The sequence below is a fragment of the Sus scrofa genome, chromosome 15 (assembly GCF_054392235.1).
Source record: "Sus scrofa isolate SSC_HxYL_T2T_F1_AM1 chromosome 15, Sscrofa_HxYL_maternal_Yorkshire_Landrace_v2.0, whole genome shotgun sequence".
NCBI lineage: Eukaryota > Metazoa > Chordata > Mammalia > Artiodactyla > Suidae > Sus > Sus scrofa.
Genome location: NC_139397.1, coordinates 129,776,422 through 129,793,377, shown reverse-complemented (window position 1 = coordinate 129,793,377; position 16,956 = coordinate 129,776,422). Strand labels below are relative to the sequence as shown.

The window sequence follows — 16,956 nt, the reverse complement described above, 5'->3', positions numbered from 1 at the left end:
AGATACTCTTTAAACAGAATGTGCAAAAGTGAAGGAAAAAAATAATCTCACCCACCTTTCCTTTTTGCCCTTTGAAATACTTTTTATCGTAGGAAATAGAAGTTTCTGATGTTGGTATACTTTGATTCAATTAAACAAGTACTTTCTGCTTGCTCACCATCAAAATGAGGAAGCCGTTTGCCCACAAATTCTCTAAAGGAAGATTCAGAAGAAAAAGGAATTGTAGTTAATCCTTTCCCAGGTCACACCTAAAATAGGTCTCTGCTAATAAGGAAGTTGTTTGTATTTAAAATATAAATATGCATTTAAGAATATGTTGGAGGAATCATTGATGAAAGAGTAGAGTCTGGAGTTCAATTCCACCTTAATGGGATTGAAAAAAGAAAGGTATAGAATATTATTTTTCAAACTCTATCAGAGGGTCGGAAACCTTATATTATAATTCCCACAAAAATTAAACTATAGGTGTTCCCTTGTTAAATAATTTTGGGGAACAGTAAGTTAAAGAAAGTTACTACCTTCTACGTAACTTTGGAGTATTTAGCTGACTGATATATATATAAGGAATTTCTAAGAGAGGCATGTAAGCAACAATTCTCAAACAAAACTTTCTGGCAGTATAAAATATCTCACATATTTTAAGGAAAGTAGGTTGGAAAATACTGGCATAAAACAAAATTGCATTTGAACTTTGGTCGAAATTTTCTAGTTAGGTAATATAATGTCTGAATCCAAACATCTTGAGAGCATGTCCAATACACACTGGCCATTCATTTTATTTATTTTTAGTTAGATGTGGATTTAGTATTTATGCTGACATCCAAACTTAACACATAAAAGTGAACATTAAGGACCCTAGTCAGATGTGCAGTGGTGGGCAGTTAAGCCAAAGAAAAAAATCCAGGTTCGCTATGAGAGAAGGCACTGAGAGCTGAAGTCAACAGCATTAAATCACAGCTTAATACAGAATTAGAAAACATTCTTTCGTGTTTACAAGGGGAAGAGGGTGTTTGAAAAAAGTCACATTATTTTTTTCCCTCCCAGAATATTTATGTTGTGAAAGAAATGTGCTTTCATGATGTAAAATCTTAATTTCAAACAGCCCCATTTATCTCCACTCCTCAGTTTAGAGCTCTGAATTTGTCCAGTTGTGTGTGACAACCCCAATTGCTTTTTGGATGTCAATCCTGTAACCATTCTATGACAGAAGAACTTTGGCCAAAGTAGCCATGTAGTTTGAGACTGTCTGCTTGTGACCTCTTTGGGCTATCACGTTTTGCCCCTATCTAGTTAAGGTATATTGGAATTTGTCACTTAAAAAAGAAAGCTCCGTATCAGCAATAGATGATTTAGGAGAGAGCATGTGGAGTGACACAGAGACTTTAGTTTAATGAACTGTGATTGTTGCCAGCTGTAGGAGTAATGGATAAAGCTACAGATACATCAAGCAATAGATATTAGAGATTCTGAATTAACCTTTGTAAATAACTATCTTTAAAAACAAAAGAAAACAAAAACGTAAAAGGAGGTGAGGCAGATAATAAGTCAAGCACCAGCAAGGATATGTACATGTCTCTCCTAAATCCCAGCATCCAGAATATGAGGGAAAGAGAACAGTTGTATATTGTAGCAGGAAGACTGCAAATGAAATTGGCTCATTCATAATTTGGGTCATATTTCCCCGAATCAAAATTCAAGGAGAAAGTTCCTTCCCACCGTATGGATATTTCTCCTTCTGTTGAGTGTTGTCTTCCTTGACAACCACGCAGAAAGCGCTCTGGCACGGAGGGCGATGCAGGCTGCACGGTGTGCCTCATCAGTCATGTTGAACACACCCCGCGGCGATTACCATTCTGATTCAGGGCAGGATAAAAAGAGTTCAGTGCACAATGTGGTGTTTAGGGAGGTGATCTGGAAGCATTAACCACACAACTTTGGCAGAAACTGTTTTGTGAATGTGTCAGTGATAGCTCAAGTACACGAAAAACCAGCTTTACTGTCCCTTGATATGAGATTAATTTTTGTGTGCATTTCTGGAGCATTTACCTTTGTAAAGTGGACAAATCTTATCCTTGTTTTTCAGCTGTAGAAACTGGAATGCTAAGAGGTTAAGCAATGTTCACAAAGTTACACTGTGAGTCATTTTCTGAATCAGGAAATAAATTAGTACCTATGATTCCCTTTTCCCTGATTCTACCAGATGGCAGGAGTCATTTAACACTATTTACAGAAGTATTTTTCTTTATTGTCTTGCAACGGGCACTGAACAGATTTTCTGAGACTTGAAAATTACGAAATGTGACCTATTGTAGGGAGCAGTAGAATTCAACTAATGACATTAACTCAGGCAAGTTTTATCGAGCATTGGCTGTATATAAGGGCCAAAGGTGTTCAGTCCTAATTTAAACTCTACCCATGATTTGGAAATACATGTGTAATGTCTCTTTGCCTTTGGTGAAAGAGAGATAATGATCCCTACCATGGACTTCATTAAAAGGTATATGATTTTATGAAATATTTTGAGCTGAATAGATTGAATTACAAGTTTTTTTTTTTTTTTACAGATTATATCACCTCTCCTTTCTAGATGAATATTGGTAAGTTTTTTACAAAAAAATTTAAAAGTATTATCTAATTTTAGCATATGTGTTTATACTTGTCAAAATACCTCAGAAGGATGTGCCATATTATTGTAGTAAACATTTTTGCATGTATTGTCACATTTGATCCTTCTGAGAACCATCTTGCTACTTTTCCTGCTAGGAAATTATTTGAATTATTTGAGTGATCAAATAACTCAACTCTGTCCCTTAAAATTTCTTGGGTGCTTCTCAGTTAAGATTGCTATTCTGCACACCATGTTTCCTTTCCATCTCCAGCTGTACTCCCCCTGCCCCTTTTTTCTGACTCTGCCTCCAGCATGAAAAAGTTCCTGGGCCAGGGACTGAACCCGTGCCATGGCAATAACCAGAGCCATAGCAGTGACAACACTGGGTCCTTAACCCACTGAGCTACCAGGGAACTCCACCTGTACCCTCTTTAGAGCAACAGCTAATGCATGGCCAAAATACCAAATTGGGTTCATTAGCAAAACTGGAACTTTTATTTTCTAGGCTGTTGCTTTTAAGGGGATTTAATTCGATAATAAGGAAAAACAAATAAATAAAAGGACACAAACACAGAAAAGACAAAAAGCATAACAGAGGCCAAGTTTACACACTTCAGATTTCTGACTCAACTACTGCTAACCAGAACTCAGCCCTCATAAAATTCCAAATGCTGTTTTGAATAATCTATAGCATAGGCCTCACATGCTTACCCTTGAATCCCTTAGTAGTTAGGGAAATCCCTTAGAGACCACAACCACCTTTAGATCAGTTAAAGAGAAGAGTAAGTCTGCGAGGATCCCTCTTGATGCTGGCAGGGGGTAGTAAAATCTAGATAATCTCATAGAAAGATAAAACTGGGGGAAATGCCAAAGCGACTTGATTCCCCACCCAGATCAACACCAAGCTTATTCTTTCATGGAGAGGTGCTCCTAAATCTGCTTTTAGTAAAGTAAAAGTTTTCTTTGTAAGTTGTATTATTGTCTATATTTTATAGAGGAAGAAAGGAAGAGAAATTCAGAAAGGTAAATAGCTCATTCTAGGTTACATAAGCATGAATTGGTAAAGGTTGAATTTGGATCCATTTACGTTTCAAGGAAATGCTCTTTTGTCTGCTGCATGTCACCGTGCTCTTGTCAAAGAAATGATGTGGCCTCCTGGAAGATCTCAGAGCAGTGCTGCATGGCCAGGTGGGCACAACCACCGGCTCACTTCCAGGGAACTCTGAACAAACTCACTCTTTGCTGAGCTTTAGATTAGGAAATATCTTCAATGACATCCTAACTATAGTAAGAAAAATAATAAATAAGAGCAAGTTTTTTTTTTAAAGTAATTAAAAGCCCTAATTTAAAAAGGATATGATGGACATAAGACATATAATAAAACACAGCAACTCATTTAAAAAAAAAACTCTGCATATTAATAATTTCCTCTAAACTCTCCATCTGACCCTTTCTGAAGATGATGAAAATGCCATATAGACCGTGAATTCTCCTTACTTGTGATAGTTTTGTTCTATAAAATTGCCTCAAAAACTAAATTACCGCACCCAGAGGAAATAAAGGGTTAAGTTCCCTTAAGCATTATCACATTTTCATCAACCGCTTAATACATAACCTTATTTCACGTATGTTTCTGTTTAAAGGCACCTTATTTACTACTATTTTTAATTCATTAACACTTAACTGACAGCTAACAGCACTATAATTCTTGCTTGAATGAACTTTATCTGACACATGTATTTTCTGCAGAAGGCCCATCACAGCTGTCTTGCACTTTGGGACAATAGACAGCACTTCCTCACTGTGCTTAGGGTTCATTCTTAACATCAAATCACAACAAAAAGCACAGACATGCAAAAAATGTAACACTAAATAGACGTGAAAAGGACACATTTACAGTGTGAGAGTTGAGCTAAGAAGGCAGAGCATTACTTTGTTCTACCTCAGCTGGGCTTGATGGGTGACACAAATATGTTGCAAATCTGTTGCTGCTCTGAGCACATCTATGAATGACCACAAAGCACTGTGATTTGAGAGTTACAAACAAACCTTACTGAGGAGGCAAACGTATAAATACAGAACCTGGGAACAAAGAGATTCAACTGTAAACGCAAACATCTAAAACTAGCTTTCATCCTGTGGCCACTTACATTCCTATCCTCATTGAGAAATTAATGGACTTAATCTTTTTACTGGGAGCTTGGTGACTGGTTATCAGCATCATGATCAACCTTGCTTTAGTCTGTACTGTTTCAGATTTAATAATGCATTTTCTACTAAAATTTTAAGGATAAACCAATTGAAATATAATGAATTTTAAAATTATCATATTGCAAAATTAAATCACTCAAAATTAAAGGATAACAAAATAAATGTTAGTAATAACATATGATAGTGGGACCAAAATTGGAACTGGGAAAGAACTGGAAGATGGTTTTGCATGTATGCCAGACTTTCATTTCAACATAACTGTTGCTGTAATGTCCTCCCACTAGGTTTTTCATACCATGTGCTATAATCCCACACAGTCCACATGATGTTCAGTGCTATTAAGTGAAGTGACAGAAAAATAAGTAATAGAGCAGCAGGGTTATATCTTCCCATAGCTTGGGATTCAGACTTAGAGAACAAGTAGTGAAAATCATATAATAGTGAAGTTTGGAGCATGGTAAGTAAGCACCGGTGAGTTGATGAACGGTGGCCTTTCCAATATGATGTTATCATTAAATGGGCTTGCTTTTTCCATCAAAAGTCCATGTAAAATGAACATTGCCACAAATCATATATTTCGGAGTTCTTCAATATTCTATGGATTGTAATAGGTCTCGTTTATCTTGCAGAGGTTTGGTATCATTTTAAAGAATAATATGAGTGTGTGTTAGGGGTCAAGGGAAGGGTGATGATAAATACATTGTGTAGATAAAAACTGATTGTCACATAAGTTAATTATACTTGGAATAGTTCAGATGGGCCCTGGCATTGTGATCCATTCTGACTTGCTTGAGGTCTAACAGGAATCTGCCTACCTTGAAGCCCATGAAATTTGTAATTCAAGAAAACTGAATCCATGAACAGCAGAGCCATTTTTCTCACAATTTTTTTAACCAATGAATACTGTGTGGGAAATTGATTCCATATGTTTTCAAGTTATTTATGCAACTTGAATAATTAAAACGTTCATTGGTAAGAGCTGCCTGATGCCTTTAAAGTCAGGAAATCATCTTATGCCAAAAGTAGACAAACTCAAACACCAAAAGGTCAAGCTAAGTTTGAAATTTCACAATATCCAAAAATGTAATTATTCTAAGAAAATTTAAATGTTTGCTAATCCCTCCTGCTTATTATCACATGGTAGAAAAATAAGGAATTCCTTTATTCTCTCACATTTTGTTCCCTTTAATTTTTGAAAAATGTTTGTCTATGTGTCTTTCTAAAGTTACCACCAAGTTATACTGGATAAGTGCCTAGTCTATTAACGACATTTGTAATAAAATCCTGTCAGTTCTTTTTTTTAAAAAAAAAAAATCAAATTAATAAGTGCTTATGATTTGTTTTGAATTAAAAACAAAGTATCATAAGGAAGATATATTTAGCTTCAATCATATTTAAATAATTCTATGATAAGTTGCAATTATTATTCCCATTTAATAGATTTAGAAATCAAGGTTCAGACAGATTAAGTAGGCTGTGAAAGCACATCTTAACTGGGTAGGTTAAATTGCCTGAAACACTTTAGAAATACTTGATGAAAAGCAGGTGAAAAGGAGATAGCTAATAAACTTAGCCCTAAAGAAATACTAACCCAAGATTAATGTATTTACTTTTGTGTATGGTACTAAAAGAATGAAACTAGGATACAAATATGAAAATGAGGAATGCTGAGAATTTTACAGTGTTTGTAGAAAGAAGATGACTAAATTTGGAGCTAGAAGTCCTACATTCAAATTCGGGCTCTTCCACTTAGCACTATCACCTGGAGAAGTCATTACTATACACACGTAAAATAATAATAGCAATTACAGTAATATAGAAAAAAATGAAGAAATCTCTATCATAATCAAATTGAAAAATCAATTGAATTTGAGTACATTATTGGTTTATTGTATTTGTTTAATATTAGAGTTTAACTGACTAGGATCCATGAGGATGAAGGTTTGATTCCTAGCCTCACTCAATGGGTTAAGGATCTGGTGTTGCCATGAGCTATGGTGTAGGTCACAGACACAGCTTGGATCCTGCATTGCTGTGGTGTAGGCCAGTGGCTGTAACTCTGACTCGACCTGTGGGCTGGGAACTACCATTCGCCACAGGTTCAGCGCTAAAAAAGCAAAAAAAAAATAGAGTTCAATCTTTCCTCATGTGCATTGTGGCATTGTGAAATATAAATTTACCACACACAAGATGTAAATTATTTGTAAAAGTTATTTTTGAAAAAGTATTAATTTTTTAACTTATTTCTCCGACCTTGCATCATTTTTACAAAAAGAGATCTTGCTTTGCCTTGCTTTCTCTAACTCTTAAAGCTTTTTTAACACTTTAGAAAAGAAATTAATTTAATTTTACAAGATGGACAATGGCCTTTCAAATAAGATGTTTCTTTAGGAAAAAAAAAGGTGGGAGGAAGAAAGGAAGAATATAAGTCATTCAGTTGGAAACAAGCTAATACCTGCCAAAACAATCCACGGAAATCACTCTATTGCTGTTTGTATTGTGTTTATGCTATAATTAAAAACGGATTAAAAAGAACTAGAGCATAGCACCTCTGATTGCTGTTCGCCTTAACACTGGAGAACAAGAAAGCCACGGTGTTACATTTAGCCAGTGGCACTCAGCTAAGCCCAAGCTGTCTACCCTGTCCTGTGGACAGTTAGTTTCCTTTTTTGAGATGATCCTGATGAAATGGAGGGGAGAAGGTTGATTTTTTTTTTTTTTTTTCTTTTTTTGGCCAGAAATGCCATGTGTAACTAAGGAATCTGAGACCTTTTCTTCTCCCTCTTCCTTCTTTTCATATGACAATCTGAGTTTTAGAATTGGTAATTCTGAACATATTGGGCCTTTCAGTGCCATACTGAGGTTTCAGATACAATATTTTCATTCTTCTTCCCAGCCAATGAAGGGCAAGTTTCGTACCATTTTCCCTGAATAGGAAAACTGCTTCTTAGTTCTTTGTACTTTCCCCCTCCTCCTTTCAAACTGAGTCTCATTGTGTTTACCCAGAAATGGGGCTTTGGGGCAATTAAAAGATTCCAAAGTGGCAGAGGCTAATGCACTAGTAGAACAGGATTCCAGCTTTCCATGGTAACACCCAACTTCCCTTCTCTAACCTCCTCAGTTCACTCAGACAATCTAATCCTACCTCTGTGGTTACTCTGAAAAGGCATCCAGTTTGGTTATCAGAAAGAATCTTTCTTAAATAAATATTTACCAACGTCTCTTTCGTTCTTTGGGGGAGTGAGCAAAGGAAGGGCTTGACTCTCTTAATCCTTTTGGATCACACATTGTGTAGATGATGGCAGAATGTAGTCAGGGCTACTAGCACTAGAGCCCAACCTGGGCTGAGACTGACATTTTATTGCCTTGATGATCACAAACCTTAAGAGGCTTGATTGGCTACTCATCACCTGGGTGACTATTATTCCTTCTTGCCACCCACTGCAAGTCGCTTCCTCTGTATGGCAGAAACCCAAGAACATTCCATGAGGGTTACGACACTTTCCTTTTACAATAATGGGACTTACCTTTCTCTTGGTTCCATGAACTCTTTAAATGTCAAAGTGATTCACATGGGAGGAACTGGTCCTATACTCATTGAAAAGCTCAAAAATATAAGATCTTTTCTCTCATGAAATGATGAGATGCTTATCTTTTCGGTAATAATTGCACTGCATGCTTATTATCATCACATTTTCAGTCTGCATGTAGCCAAGCAGTTTATCGGATAAAAAGCATAAGGAATGCACAATATTTGGAGAAAAGTATTTTCTATGGCCTTAAGAGGCTTGACTGGCTACTCATCGCCTGGATGACTATTATGCCTTCTTTTCTATTGACTTCAGAATCCCCTGAACTATGATGAAGAATATCTCAAAAAAGAGTTAATTCTCCATATCCTCACATGGTAGGGTATTTCATTAACTGTGTCTTAATTTAAGGATACTTTGCAGCAGTACCTTTCTCATAAAAATTAATGGGTGAAAGTTTATTCATTTAAAATGCTCATTTTCCATGCACGAATCGTGAACTAAATTTTAAATTATCCCCTCCACAAATGAAGATGTCAGAATATATACATCTGAAAAAAGTATGCATTAAAAATAATATACTACAAAATAGTGAGACATTAAAAATTTGAATTTTGAGAAAGAACATATGAAGGATTTTAAAATGTTCACAACTGTTAATTGAGAGCCTTCCCTGCTATCATGATCTGGTCTCCAAGAAGAGACCAATCCCTCCACCTAGGACCTAGATCCTATCCCTTCTTACTTTTTGAGGGGTAGCCTCCCAGGATTTTTTCTCTCTCTTGCCTGTGTCATCAATTTCCCCTTCTCTCCTGGATTATTCTTACCTGCATACAAACATGCTATTATTCCCCCACCTTAAAAAGCCCTGTTGGGACATGATGTACCCCAGCTAACACCCCATTTCTCTCCTTCCTTTTGAGACAAAATCCTTGGAAGTATTGAGTGCATTTTCAGTCTCTAATTTCTCCCTCTCTCTCTTGAACTTACTCTAATCAGTCCAAGGAAATGATTATTCCTGTTAAAGTCACTAATGATCTTCAGGTTGTTAAATCCAAAGGTCAATTCTGTCCTTATTTTACTTAACTAGTTAGTAGCATTTAACGCTATTGGACCTAAAATTTATTTGAGTTGAAATTATGATGCACTTTTTCTAGGATCCACAACTTAAACTACCTCTTATTGGCTGATAACCCCCAAATCTACTTCTCCAATCCAGACCTGACATTTGTTGGAGGCATGGATAGATGAATGAATTAGTTTCTTTTTCTATACTTCATCTTAGGTATTATACCAATAGTATTATCATATGTAAGAAAAAAAAGAGCAAACGGTTATGTCTTTGCTTACTTAACTACCTTCAGAAGTATTTCTTCGTTACAAGTTTGTTGATAAGATTCTGAAATGTGATCTTTTTTCTCCAAGTGAAGTAATGTCATTGACAATAAGAACACTACAATTCTATGCTTATGCTTTAAAAACAGTGAAAGTATGTCATGCCAATTCTGTAATTTCTTAACCTATGAAAACAATTAACTCTGATGTCAGTCAACACCAGTACATTTTCAGCCCACGCCTAAAAATGTTTAATTAATTTGAATTATTGATCTAGGCCATTTCATACACAGTGGTCAAAATTCATCAGGTTTACGATCTCCTTGTATCTATGGCCTCAGGAAAGACTCACAAATGAAATATTTTTTTCCTGCATTAGTTTTCCAGTATGGCTCCAATTTCTTCTGCCTATTCATTGCGATCTGGGCCTAGCTCTGAGCTCTTACCACTGGCCTGTACTTTTACAGCCAGGAAGCACAATGCCCAGGAGGTTGCCAGCTTGTCTGATCCTGCCCCAGTGCTTGGTAACTAAGTCCTTCTTTAATGATTGTGGTCTACTTTACTCCATGCTTCCTGGTTCCTGGATCCTCCTTACAAACTGGTTTTTGAAAAATTCCTAATAAACTTTTACTCTAGGGAGTTAATATTCTGTAATAAGATGACCCTGACAGTAAGATTTTAATTTCCCTATTAATGCAGAAATGACACTATTAACCAGAGTTGCAGTATGGATTCTTCCTATGGCAATGGACATATATATCAATAAGTCAGATACTATCTATGTCTTTCATCATAACGATCCCCCCTTTACCAGGTGGAATTCAGACTGGCTTTGAGGGACTTAGATTGGCATTGATAATCCTTGATTTATACCATTATTATCTATGTGGTAATGCACTTTTTCATGGTTAAAAATGAAAGAACTGGGAGTTCTCTGGTAGCTCAGTAAGTTAAGGGTCTGGCATTGTCACTCCTGTGGCTTAGGTGTCTGCTCTGGCACAGGTGCGATCCCTGGTCTGAGAACAGCAGGAAGAGGATGAGTAGAAATGTGAGGGAGGGATCTGTATTACCATGTATAGAGTAATTTGTAATGATGTGGTAGTTTGATCTGACAACTGCTTTTTAGAAATGTAATGAGATTCCCTGTCTCAATAAGCTATTAGATCAAGAAGAAAGAGAAGAAGGAGAAAAGGAAGGAAGAGAGAGATGGAGGGGAGGGGGAGACAGAGAAAGAAATTATTCTTTTCTCATAAGACCTAAATCAAATATTTAAGATAAATTTACAAATTTAGAGACTTTAGTATTCTCCCTGTAGAGATTGTTTAATTCCAGGGAGTCCTAATGCAGTGTCAACCAAAAATTAACTTGTATTTGTTGCAGAGTATTGAGAGGCTTAAAACTGGAAGAAGTCGATCAAGTTTTAAAGAACTCTTGCTGTGATAAAAAAATCACATCAGGGCTTGAGTTCAAGTCCTAGTTTATGACTATTTTCAAAAGGGTGTGATTTATTGTGGTCAGTTTAAAATAAAAGGGTAGGCATTGTTTACTTACTAGTTCTGCCTACTGACGTTAAGCTATCTGTGTCCTTATTTATGCTTTTGAAAAACAGAAATCTTTATTTAGTTAAAATGTGGGATATTTTGAAGCACCACATTCATGCTAATGTATAAGAATTAATGGCAAAAAAACTAGGAAGTTTATTGATTTAAAGAAAAAACTAATTTGATTTTTTCTTCTTCTTTTTTTTTTTTTTTTTTTTTTTGGCCTTGCCTGTGGCATGCAGAAGTTCTCAGGCCAGGGATTGAACCTGGGCCACAACTATGACCCAAGCCACAATAGTGACCAATCTAGATCCTTTACCTGCTATCTCACCAGGGAACTCCTAATTTAATATTTTTTCCTAGCATCTATTGGCAAGCTCTGCACATAACAAAAGCTATCATCATACATAGTATTCTTCGATACCATATATCAGAATTCTCAGATGAGAAGACAACATTTGACTCAGCAGAAAGATTGATCCCTATTGCTGGATCCTCCCATGTGGAATAATGTTCCAGACAGCTTGTACTACCACTCCCTATGCTGAATAAATACATAAATTCTGTTTTAATTATGTCAATCTTTTCTTAATGTAAAATTCCCAGGTATGTGGGATACAAGGCCTTTGAGGGTTATTTTAGAGGAGTTAAGGAGTACTTCTTATAGCTAATTCTTTTACAGCCACTCTTGTAGATAATATTTCACATGGACAACCCAATATGGTCCCTATAATGGACAGCTGATGGTGCAAAAGGAAGTTAGACCAAGGAAATACACAAATAGGCCTAAACTCTAGTACTTGTTTCAGGCTTCAAGCATCTTCTTGCCAGATTTGACCTAAGCCTAGGAATGAGGAGGAAATACCACCATCATGGTAGGGGTTAGTTAAAATTGCTATTTCCATTGGGATAAAATGTGAAAATATCAAGGACCAATAATTTTTGTTTGTTTTTGAGTGCGTGTGTGTGTGTGTGTGTGTGTGTGTGTGTATGACTATGTAGACCTGTTGATAACATTTAAATCTGAATCAACAGATTTTTGTCAATAAATATATAAAAGAACATATTCTGTGAGTTACATCTATATTATTCTCCCTCCTCGGTCTTGAAGAATTCCTCATGTTTAATACCCAATTAAGAAAAGTATACCTAGGATCTTAGTAGTGATGTAAGCTTGATTGCTTACATCATTCTTGATTACTCTGGAATATGGTGACCCTTGTTCTAATAGACTCACATATGCACTACATGGATTTTCATGTTTCTATTGTCTTTCATGGTGTTTCTGGATTTCCTACTAAAAAGAATCATGCTTCTAAAACAGAGCTTCAACAATCATATGCCTGGATTAATCTGTCATCACGGCATCAACACTCTTCACAGCACAAAGTTCAGAAATTCAGTTTTCCTGGCTTCTGAACAACCCTTTGGCTATGGGAAAGAAAGGGAAGGTAGATCCCTAGGTTACAGACTTCTGAGAAAAAAACAAACAAACAAAAAACACCCTTCAAGTGTATCAGATAAACTAAAATCAGAGAAAGTTAAAATTATATTGAAAAAATACATCTTGGAAAGTTTCTGTAAGAATAACAGAGAGCTCTGTCATCAACAAGGTGTAAGTCATTCATAATTAGGATTCTGTGAGAGATGACTCATGTCTCTTGGATAAATGAACATAAAAGCAATTAGCAGGATGTGAGTTATTTGGTTTCTAAATGGCCTGACAGTTATGACAACCAAGTTTAGATTTTTATCTGCCTAACGCTTGGTTCAATGTATTCAGCATTAAATTAACTCTTTTTTTCTTAGAGTCAGTGGGAAACTATTTTTTAAAACTTAAAAATGTATTTGTGATTACATTTCCTGTTTAAGGAAAGAGAACATGACAAAACGATGTGATTCCCATGAGAAGCCACCAAATTAGATGTGTCATCCCAGTGAACATGTCCAATATGATGCAGAACTTCAAGTCTCATGATGGACAGCCACACACCTGCTCAGTGTACACCATGTTCATGATAAACCAAGAAAGCCGGTAAACTTAATTGCTCTGAATTCTGTAAAGGACAATTCATATACTCAAAGCTGTCTCACTTCCTTACTCAAGTGAAGCTTATAACCTAAAATGTGTACATTGACAGAGGCAGAGAGAACTGAAGACCATGAAGGGATTTATTCCTTAGGTTTAGCTGAGTGTTTATACAACAACATGGAAAGCAGATAGACTACTGCTTAAAAGCAAGGTCTTGAGAATACGAGCAGGATCCAAATCTTGGCCCTGTCCGTTTCTAGCTGGGATATCCTTAGGCAATTTAATTTAACATTCTTCTCATACCTCAGTTTCTTACCTCATAGGGCTACTGTAAAAATTAAATGTAATGACGCTTACTAGATCGTAAACTTGAAAATCGTGGCTATGTTCAACAGTCCTGTTCACTGTTGCATCTCTGGGATCCAGCAGAGTGTGTAGCACATAGCAGATGCTCCACAAATGTTAGGTGAATAATTATGCAAAATGTGTATCACAGTCCCTGGCACAAAGTAAGTAAATATGATGATAGTGATAATGATCACACTTAGGAGTTTCAGGAATCTCTTGAATGGTTTTTCAAAGCACTTAGAATAACTGTCCAACTCCTATGAGGCTCTACATGATCTGACTCATTTCTATCTTTCCAACTTCATTTTGAATCAACGTTCCTCTCTTTTCTTCTACCCCTAGGCACACTGCTCTTCTTCACTACCTTAACTAAACCAGACCATTTCCTACATCAGGACCTTTGCATATACGTCTTTCATTGTGTTCTTGCATTTTCCCATTCTTCATCTATTTCTTCTTTTCAAATCCTGGCACTTCTGTTCAAGAGATATGCCAGGTCCATCACCAGATGCTTTGCTATGAAATCACAGATGCAAAAGACCCAAAAGATTATAAAACTCCCATAGATTTCTACACCAGTCTACTTCATGGTCTACGCCAGCAGGTGGCCATGCTTAGCTTCCTGAAAACTCAACTGTTTTACTCATGTCAGGGCTGGTTAATGACTTTTTTTCTGATTTTTTTCAGACCTTTATTTCTTCAGCTTCTTACAAAACTGTATAAGGTATAATTACTAAAGTAAATGCTTTATTTCATAATATCATAGTTGTTCTGCTTCCCTGATTAAACATTAATCGCTGAAGTCATTGGTAATGGAATATTTAAGGATACAGGACATCAGAAATTTAAAGATGAGTATCTGATCTTATTGTATTTAAAGCCATAAGTCTTACTGTAGCCACTGGTGAAAGAGAGGCCAGTAATCCACAGAAGAACAATTATTTCAATGCTCACTTTTGACAGCTATAACCAAGTATCCATAGGAGACAAGGCTTGGGATGACCAAGCTTCTGCTATGGAACATTCTAGTGAAAATAAGGTATATAAGGGTGTAGATTGCTTGCTTTTAAATGCACCAGAAAACTTAGAAAAAGAAAATAATGCAGTTGGAGTTTTAAATTCCCAGATAAGAAAATTGAATGAGAGTGGAAAAAAAAATAATGTTGACTCAAGCTGGCATGCACTATGTATAAATTCTGGGTCCATGGTGACAGCCTGGGCAGTGAAAAGAAAGTCTAACAATTTTGTTGACTGGTAGATGAAATCTAGACCCAAATTAACCTGTGCTAAATAAAATGATAATGCTAGAGCTTACTTGGTATACTGTAGAGAAGGGTATCCAAAGGCTTAGGAAGAGTGAAATGCTAGAGTGGAATTATTACATAAGACCAATTTACACATTCCTTAGCCTTGGGAAGATCCAGAAGACATTCCCTCTACCATGGCACCAAGGCTGCGAGATGTACATTCATAAGAGCTCTGTCATCCTTGAAGAGCTCTGTATATATTCTCTATAGGTCAGGAATTATAGGGGTATTTTTCCATAAAATTGAATTCCTGGAATTCATTAGGAATTCCTGGGTGGCAACAGAGAAGTAGCAGCACAAAATCACCAAAGACAATGTGGATTTGATGATCATAATGAGCAGCCAAACCAAGTTAGTAATTAAGATGACTTAGCCAACAGTAATCTTTGGCACTGGCTAGATGATAATGATATCCCTATAACTGAAATAAATTGGCAGCCTACTAAAGTCTTAACTTAATGTAATGGAAAAGCTCTCAGTCTTCTGAAGAGAAATCTAACTTGAATCACCACTCAAGTCAGAGAGAGCTATGATCATTCTTTCAACCAATTCCCAGACATGAGCCAGTTAATAGACTCAGAATATCTTGAACAAAGGAGAGAACAGATCCCCTTGAGGAAGAATCCTGCTACATAACAACAACAACAACAACAAAGATGGGATATTCTCCCTCCTGGCCTTCCCCAAAGAGAACTGAGGACAATTACCAGCATGAATATTCATTGGGAAGGGGCAAATAATCAGATTGTTCAGGGATTATAAGACAGTGTCTCAAAAATGACATTAACTCCTAGACAGACACCACAATGGTCCACTACCCAGAATAGGGACTTAGGTCAAATAATTGATAGAGTATTGCTTGGGTCCAGATTGTCCCTTATGCAATAAGCTAAGCATGTCCTCAAATGTCACCTGTGAAGTTTCCTCAAAATGTCAGAATATACATTTGGAATGGATATTCTCAGCAACTTTTGGAATCCTCATATTGGCTATTAAGACAGAGAGACCACGTGGAAGCACTACAATGGGCTCTGCATACAAAGAACAAAAGCAATAATGCATTCTTGGAGAAACTGCAGAGATTAGCGTCTCCACCAAGTGTTTGAGAAATGCAGAGATGGTCATTCCTACATGTTATGATTCAACCTGTCTATTTGCTATTTGCACTGTGCAGAAAACAGCTGAGCCTTCTTTTTTTTTTTTTTTTTTTTTTTTTTTTTTTTTTTTTTTTGACTCACCTGCAGCATGTGGAGTTTCCTGAGCCAGGGATTGAACTAGTGCCACAGCAGCAACCTGGGCCACTGCTATGACATCACTGGATCCTTAGCCCTCTATGCCACAAGGGAACTCCAGAAGACAGGTGAATCTGAAAGAATGACAGTAGATTATAACAAATTTAATTAGCTGGTGACTCTAATTGTAGTTGCTATTCCAGAAACAATTTTTGTTGCCGGAATAAATGTACACAGTCCCTGACACCTGTATGTACAGATATAAACCTGGCAAATGGTATTCATGGATGTCAGTCAGCCTCTTTCTCTAGCTACCTCAGTCCTTGATCAGAGGGCTTATGAACAAAGTGACCACAGCAGCAAGATGAATGCTATGTATGGACTCAGCAACATGAACTGCCACTCACTAAGGCTAATTTGGCTATAACCATTGATAAATACCCAACTAGCCAGGAGCAAAACCCAACCCTGAGCCTTGATATAGCATCATTCCTCAGGGGGATCATCTAGCCACATGGTGACAGGTAGATTATACTAGATCACTTCCATCATGGAAGGGATAGTGCTTGGCTGTCAGGGTAATACACACTCACTCTGGATATGCCTTTCCATAGAGTGCTTCAGCTGAAAGAGGCAAGTATCCATGTACTTACAGAATGTATTATTCATAACCATGGTCTTCCACACAACACTATTTCTTACCGAAAACTCACTTTATAGTAAATGAAGTACAGCAACGAGTTCATGCCCTACTGCATTCCCCATCACTCTGAAGTAGCGAACTTGATAAAATAGTTGAGTGGCCTTCTGAT

General features: G+C 36.7%; 1 protein-coding gene across 10 annotated transcripts in view; it reads right to left on the bottom strand.

Annotated features, from left to right (window-relative positions):
* LOC110257137 (PC-esterase domain-containing protein 1B-like) overlaps positions 1–16,956 on the bottom strand; it is a 276,259-nt gene that overhangs the window by 183,445 nt on the left and 75,858 nt on the right. For 4 of the 10 annotated variants that reach the window (XR_014829271.1, XR_014829273.1, XR_014829276.1 and 1 more), the window contains exons 3-4: positions 16,151–16,278; positions 56–192 (exon numbers count right to left, since the gene is read on the bottom strand). The exons of 2 other annotated variants lie outside the window; for them this stretch is intronic. The gene's annotated coding sequence lies outside the window, so the exon portion shown is untranslated. The remainder of the gene's footprint in view (positions 1–55; positions 193–16,150; positions 16,279–16,956) is intronic. 4 more of the 10 variants (XR_014829274.1, XR_014829275.1, XR_014829270.1 and 1 more) reach the window with 1 other exon arrangement.